This window comes from Physcomitrium patens, chromosome 21 (genome assembly GCF_059467195.1).
Source record: "Physcomitrium patens ecotype Gransden chromosome 21, ASM5946719v1, whole genome shotgun sequence".
Lineage (NCBI taxonomy): Eukaryota > Viridiplantae > Streptophyta > Bryopsida > Funariales > Funariaceae > Physcomitrium > Physcomitrium patens.
In genome coordinates this window covers 3305774-3313179 of record NC_143430.1, presented here as the reverse complement: position 1 = coordinate 3313179, position 7406 = coordinate 3305774, and positions in this window count along the sequence as shown.

Genomic DNA, 7406 nt, shown 5'->3' with positions numbered 1-7406 from the left:
ATCAACTACAAATATATGTAAAGTCAAAACAACATCTATGAAGCTAATATGAAGCTTTTCTAGAAGGTATTATGAAATTAATCTATTTTTATCTACTTATACCTACTTCTACCTAATCATATATGTATTTACTATAATATATATATATATATATATATTTGATAGTAAAAAAAAATAAAGACTTAATTTTAATTCAATAAAATAAAAAATTATCTCAATAAAATAAAAATTTATATCCAAAGAAGATCAATTGTCAATCAAGATCAAAATTAGATCTCAAGGCACAAAATTGAGCACTTATACTATTTTGGAATTTTTTTGTCAATTAAAGAATGAAATTTGAAAGCAAATTAAAGAAGAGATTTTTAAGTATTAGATTTATGATATTTGGATTAATATTGAGGTTTTGAGAAATTTTTAAAATTAATAATATATTTGGTAGGTATAGATTTTTGAAAAATAAAAATATATTTATAAATTTGAAGATTTTTTGAATTTTGTAGCATGTATATGAATAAAAATTTGATAATTTGTTTTTGTGCTTATTATAAATGTATGTATAGAATTTGATATCAATCAAGTAGTTAGATCAAAAAGTATAAGAATTTTTGTAGGCTATCATCTCCGATTATTGAAATTTAGTGAAACAAGACCGATCTATCTCAAGTGTCAAAGATCCTTCTAATCCACAGTAACATAAAATCTCATCACAAGTTAAGACAAACTGAATTAGAATAGAATTGAATAGAACTAAAAAAAAATGAGATACAGATGATAAAATTGAGCAAACAAAAATAGGAGAGAACAAAACTGAACAAAACATAATAAAAATTATAAAACCAAATTTTACTAAGAGAGAGGTCTGAAGCAATAGTTGACCAAATGTCCCTAAAGGCCCTAACTAGTTCTATTTATACTTTGTTCTACTACCTTGGACTTTCTAGAATGCTCTTAGGTGATAAACTACATTTAAATAATTGCCTTAAACTCCTTCTAGAAGATTCTATAGTGAGTCCTACCTAGATAACTATCCTAAACTTTCTTGTAGAAGATTCTATAATAGATCCAACCTAAATAACTGTCCTAAAATCTTTCTAGAATGTTCTACGGTGGATCTTACTCGGTCCACTAACCTAACCTCAATTCTAGAAATTTCCATGGTTCTAATTATCTATCCCTATATGTCAATAATATAAATATCTTATATATACCCTGTTATGCTTAATCCCCTTCTACTATTGTAGAATATCCTTGTTTCACTCCCGATGATATTTCCAAATTGTCTCTTGGCAATAGGTGAGGTTTTGTGCAGGTTCTCACATTGCATCGTGAATGTGATAATCTTTTCAAAGAACTTTGTATTAATGTTGTAGATATCCACTACCACAATGAAAGTAGCGATGGTCCAAAACGATATTTACTTCATATTCTTATTGGTCATCAACTATAATTAGTGGTGGTACTGATTGGTGTTGATCTGAAAAGTACTTTGGTTTGGTATGAAATTCCTTTAGTTGTGAAATATGAAAGACTAGATGAATCCAAATATATGGCGGAAGCTTGAGGTAGTATGCAACATCAAAAATTACTGTAGAAATGTGGAAAGGTTCAAGCCACTATAGTGCAAGTTTATGGATTTGGATTGATGTAGCAAGTGACAAGTTGGTATTAGAGAGTAACACGTGATCATCTTCCTAAAAGGTCTTATATTGGCAGTGGTTATCTACATACTGCTTCTGTCTATTCTACACAATAAGAAGGTAGTGTCATGCCTCTTTTTAGGCCATTTTAAGCCATTGTATAAATTCCTCCATAATAAAGTTAATGGTGTTGATGGAACAATGGAGAGTTATTAGTATAATTGAATGTTGATTGGTGTTAAAGAAAAATGGTAAATGATCAATATTTGTTTGAATACTATTATTGTAAGAAAATTCCAAGGGTGACAAGTATTCATCTCAATCATTATGATGAACCATTACAGATGTCCATAGCATATCTTCCAAGGTCTGATTTGCATACTCTGTCTGTCCATGTGTTTGGAGATGGAAGACTATAGATATGATAAGTCATGTGTCTAGTAGCTCAAATAAGACTTGCTAAAAACTTTCCTTCAAGTGTGGATCCCAATCTGAAATGATGACATAAGATAATCTATAGTGACAAAAGACAATATTAAAGAAGACTCGTACAAGCACTAGAGCATCAATATTCAAGCAAACTGCAGCAAAGTAAAGTTGCTTTGAGAGTTGATGTAAAAAGATGACAATTATAGTATGATTATGAGGCATCTGTAGTAAATATATAATGAGATCTATAGTCACTTGCTTCCAATGTGCTATATCTAGCGAAATTGATTGTAATAGTCTAAGAGATACTACATTACGTGCTTCATTATGTTGACATGATTGACAAGAGTAAACAAAGGGTAGAACATTATGATTCAAACCTATCTAAAATCATATCCTTGAAATCCATTCTAGAATCTTCTCCCGTCCCAAATGGCTAGATATTGGAATATCATATCCTTCTTCAAATATGCGCATCTAAAGTATAGCATTGTCAGGTACATAAATCTGTTTTGTAAAATAGAGCAAGCCATCGCTAAGAGTATAGTCTAAATATTATTTATTTTCCACCTTTAGTCAATCGCTAACCATCTTGAAATAAGCATCCTAATGCATAGTTCCTTTCTATTTTTTTTCTTTGATTAGATTTAAAATAACACTACTAATAGTAGCAATTTTTGCCTTATCTCTTGATTTTCTTTTAAGTTTGGTCTCTACAATAAGCTATTTGGCATAGTATATCATTGCCTTTGATTGTACTCAAGCTAGACATCAAAAAGCTACAACTATACTTTTCATTATTGATTTCATGATTTCATATTTTTCAAATATAAATCATGTAGCAAGGATTGATGGTTAATCTAAACAACTACTAGCTTTTCTAATAGATAATATCGCCACATCTTTGTAGCATGTACAATCACTAATTGCTCTTGATTATGTGCAGAGTAATTGCGCTTTGTTCTTTTAAGCTTGCGTGATTCATATGCCATAGGTTGAAGGCCCCGATCAAAGTCTTGTTGAAAGACCACTCTAATAGCAAAGTTAGAAGCATCAATGTCAAGCATATTATAAAGGTTAAGATCATATAGTTATAATATTGGAACAATAATGAATGCCTCCTTCATTCTATCAAAGATACTTTGCTGTTCTAGTTTCCATTCAAATGGGACATCCTTCTCCAATAGATTTGTCAATGAGGCAGTAATGTGAGCAAATCATTAAACAAACAACAATAATATCTAGTAAGGCCTAAAATGAACAGACTTTAAAAGCATCGTTGAAAGTTGGCCAATCTTCCACTACTTTTACTTTATTTTGCTCCATATGCATGCCTTTAGAAGACACTACATGTCCTAAAAAGGTGACTTCCAACTTTCAAAGTTCACATTTTAATTGCTTGTAATTGAAGCGATTGTCTTGTAGCTATCGTAGCACTTTTCATGGATGTTACTCATGCTTTATAGGGATTTTATTATATACAAGGATATTATCAATGAAGACAATTATATGTTTGTCCAAAAAGTCTCAAAATAATTAGTTCATATGATGGATGAAAGAGGCTGAAGTATTGGTGAGGCCAAAAGGTAAACTAGCCATTCAAAATGTCTGTAGTGGTTACAAAATGCCATCTTTTTTATATCCTCTTTTGCAATAGGTATTTGCCATTATCTGCTCCAAAGATCCAATTTATTAAAGATGGTCACAGCTTGAAGTTTGTTAAGAAGAGCATCCATGTGTGGAAGTAGATATGCATTTTTAACAATCTACTTATTAAGGCCTCAATGGTCAATACAAAGATAAAGTCAACCATTTTTCTTGGATGCAAAGAGTACATGTGCTCCTTATGGTGATGTGCTTTCTCAAATGAGGTCTTTTTCCAAGAATTTATCTAATGTCTTCTACAACTCTTCAAATTCTTTTAGTGATAGGCAATAAATTAGTCGACTTACTGGTTTGGCTCCAAGCAATAGTTCTATTTGAAATAAGGTACGTCAATAAGGAGGCATGCCATTAGGTAGGTCGGTTGAAAAAACATCTTGATATTCTCATATAAGTTGATTTGCTCATTCTATTCCTTTGATTGTCTTTCCTACCAAGGATGTAAGTTTTTGAACCACCATATACATCAATTGCTTATGCAATATTTATTTCTTCATAAAGGTTGTTCCTACATTATTGTATTATGAAAAATCTTATTTGAAAATGCATTGAGTACTTAGTTGTAGAAGATAAAAAAATTGCAATAACAAGTCTTAGTCACTCTAATAAAATTGTATATAAATTGCTATAGAAGCTTAACAAATATAATCAAGCATCAATTAAGTTCAATTATTATTATTTTATTTTATATTATATTTTTTTATTTTTTTTTAAAAAATAAATTATAAAAAAAACACAAAAAAATCCTTTAAAATCTTAAAAAAATCCTAGAGAATCTTAAAGAATCCTAAAGAAATCCTAAAGAAATCTTAAAGAAATCTAAACCAATCCTAAATCAAATCACTTCCTAATCATAAAAAAATCCTAATCTTAACCAAATCCTAATCTTAACCAAAACCTAAATCTTAACCAAATCCTAATCCTAACCAAATCCTAATCAATTTTTTAAATCTCAAATAAATTTCTAACACCTTATAATAGATTTCAAAATTCAATAACTAATATTTGAATTATTGATTTCAACTCAAATTTTTCACATTCTTCACTAATTAAATTAATAATAATCACAAAAAAAATTGAAAAGAATCAAAGTTATCAAATAGACAATAACCTCAAAAATGTGCTTGGATATCGGTCAGCCTCCTTCTCTAACCTTGATAACAATCCCTCACAGCCAATTACTCCTGATTCAACTATTACTTTGCTCTTATATTTTATATACTTATTAGAAATCAAGTTGACTACTGCTATGAAAAATTTTGCTTCAATCTAATTGGCGGATTAACATATATCTAAGAAAACCTCACTGGTCTTCAAAATCCTAAATTCCAAGATTGTAATCCACAAAAACCTTCAAGCTTTTCAATCTAATTTTTTGATCAAATATAAATTCATAGCACACATCTAATATAATCTTGTCTAAAAATCCAAAAAAATTCACATGTAGATCTATTATCAAACTCCTAAAATTACCCAAAATATCAACTCTATTTTATTTTCTAAAAACCAGAGTCTTTTAAAACACATCAACTTTGCCAAGATTTTACAAGATTATTATCTATTCAAATCCTCCAAAATTAGTGCTTATAAAAATCTTATCAAGTATACTCTCAAATTCTACTCTTCAATCAACAAAAGAATCCCAGAATCATTGTTGAGGCTTGATTTTGTGTCTTGAGGTTAGATTTTGACCCTGGTTGATAACTAGTCTTTTTTAGATATCAATTTTTGTCCCATTTGAAGTAAATTCTACTAAAACCAACTCCTAACTCCCTCTTACATATGCGTATATTTTTTATTTTTCTAATCTATCTTATTTTACTTTCTTTATGGCCCTACAAAGTAAATATAATTCACTTTTCTAAAAAGATAGTATTACTATTAAAAGTTTTACTATCTTCTTATCTTTTATCCATATTTTTTTACTTTATCTTTTAACTTGGCTCTTCTATAATAAGTTCTATATTATTATATTTTATTTTATAGTCGTGTTAAAACACAACAAGATGTAAGTCTTTGTTTGCAGATTGTCCTTCCTCTTCACTTAGTACAGAAGTGCAAAGAATCACCTTGTGTCCACCAATCTTAAAAAAGATCATCCTTGCTATCTAATCAACTTTCTTATTTTCCATCTTTAGCCATGGCATACCAAGAATAACATCATATCTAAGCATTGTCACCTTAAACCTCTCTCTTAAGATGTAAGTGTTAATCAATATCAAGATTTTTTCTTCATATGTCTCACTTAATATGTTTTTTCGATCATCTATAAGGTATATACTTCTTCCCTTGATTGCCTTAGTTTTAATTCTAACTTAATTCATATTTTCAGTTGAAATATAATTTTTTGTAGAGCCACAATCTGCAAGCACCTGACATAGTTATTCTCTTAGTAGTCCCTTTAGATGCACCATTCGACTCTTTTTAAAATTATCCTAAGCCATGCCATTTGTCTTTGAGAGATAGTAACTATTCTCAATACTAACCCTCGGTACCTTGATTGAAGAGCCTTATTTTCTTATTTTGTCTCATTATCAACTTGGTGAATTTTGAGATTGTAAACCTATGTTATTTTGCTCATACTTAAATTTTGACATTTTGGACAACCTTCAATCTAATGGCCTAGCTCCTAAAAATAAAAATATAATTTCTTTTGCACCAATATTTGTCATCTTTATGGTGCCAATGATCCTTGTACAGCATCAATCTCCATTAGTATTGGTTATTATTTTATAGTATTATATAGCGGCGTAGAACTTTGTAACTTTGGTCGTCCTTCTCAATTTTTGAAATCTATAGCATTGACCCTCTTTACAATCCAAATTACCTCTTTGAATGTTTGTAGATCTATTAGCTCAATCTCTTATTAGATCCCAGGTTTTAAACCTTGTAAGAATCAATCTATCATCTTTGACTTTGAAATATTGTCAATTTCGAGACATAAGAACTTGAATCGGAAGACATAATCTTACACCGACCTAGATTGTATAAGATTAATCAAGTGATTGTGTGCTATCTTCTCTACATTAATGGGCTAAAATTCATTCCTAAACTAGGTTTCAAACTCCTTCCTATCACAAAATCTACCTTGAGCTCTATAACTTTGAACTTGATGTTGCTACCAAATGTCAAGGACATACACTAAGAAGTTATAGAAGATTCTAGAAGATTCTACAGAAGCTTTTTAATTTGTAGAAGCTACTTAAGAAGTCTTCAAGCTTGTGGAAGCTGCTTGAGAAGCTTCATAACTAGTAGAAGCTGCTTGAGAAGCTTCCTAGTTTGTGGAAGCTATTTGAAAAGCTTCCTATCTTGTAATATATATAGGAGTCGAGACTGAGGGGATCCTCAATCTTGACAACACACCTCTTGGAGCTCTAGTTCACCTCTCTAGTGTTATTCTTGTACTCATCTGATTAATCTAGTTCTTGCCAATTCTTCTTGAGCTTCTTGTTTAGATTTCTATTATTCTAACTTCTAAATTCTAAATTCGTGACAATTTGTTGAGACTACACTCATCTTTCATATCAGAGCTAATTCCTTCTTGTTAGAATGTGGATTATCCCTCTACTTGAAGGTGTTGGTATTTTAGAGGTTTCAAATTATCCTCCTCTAAACTGATATTTTTTCTATTATAATATTGGAGTCTTATCTTTCTTAGAGATAGTGGATTATCCC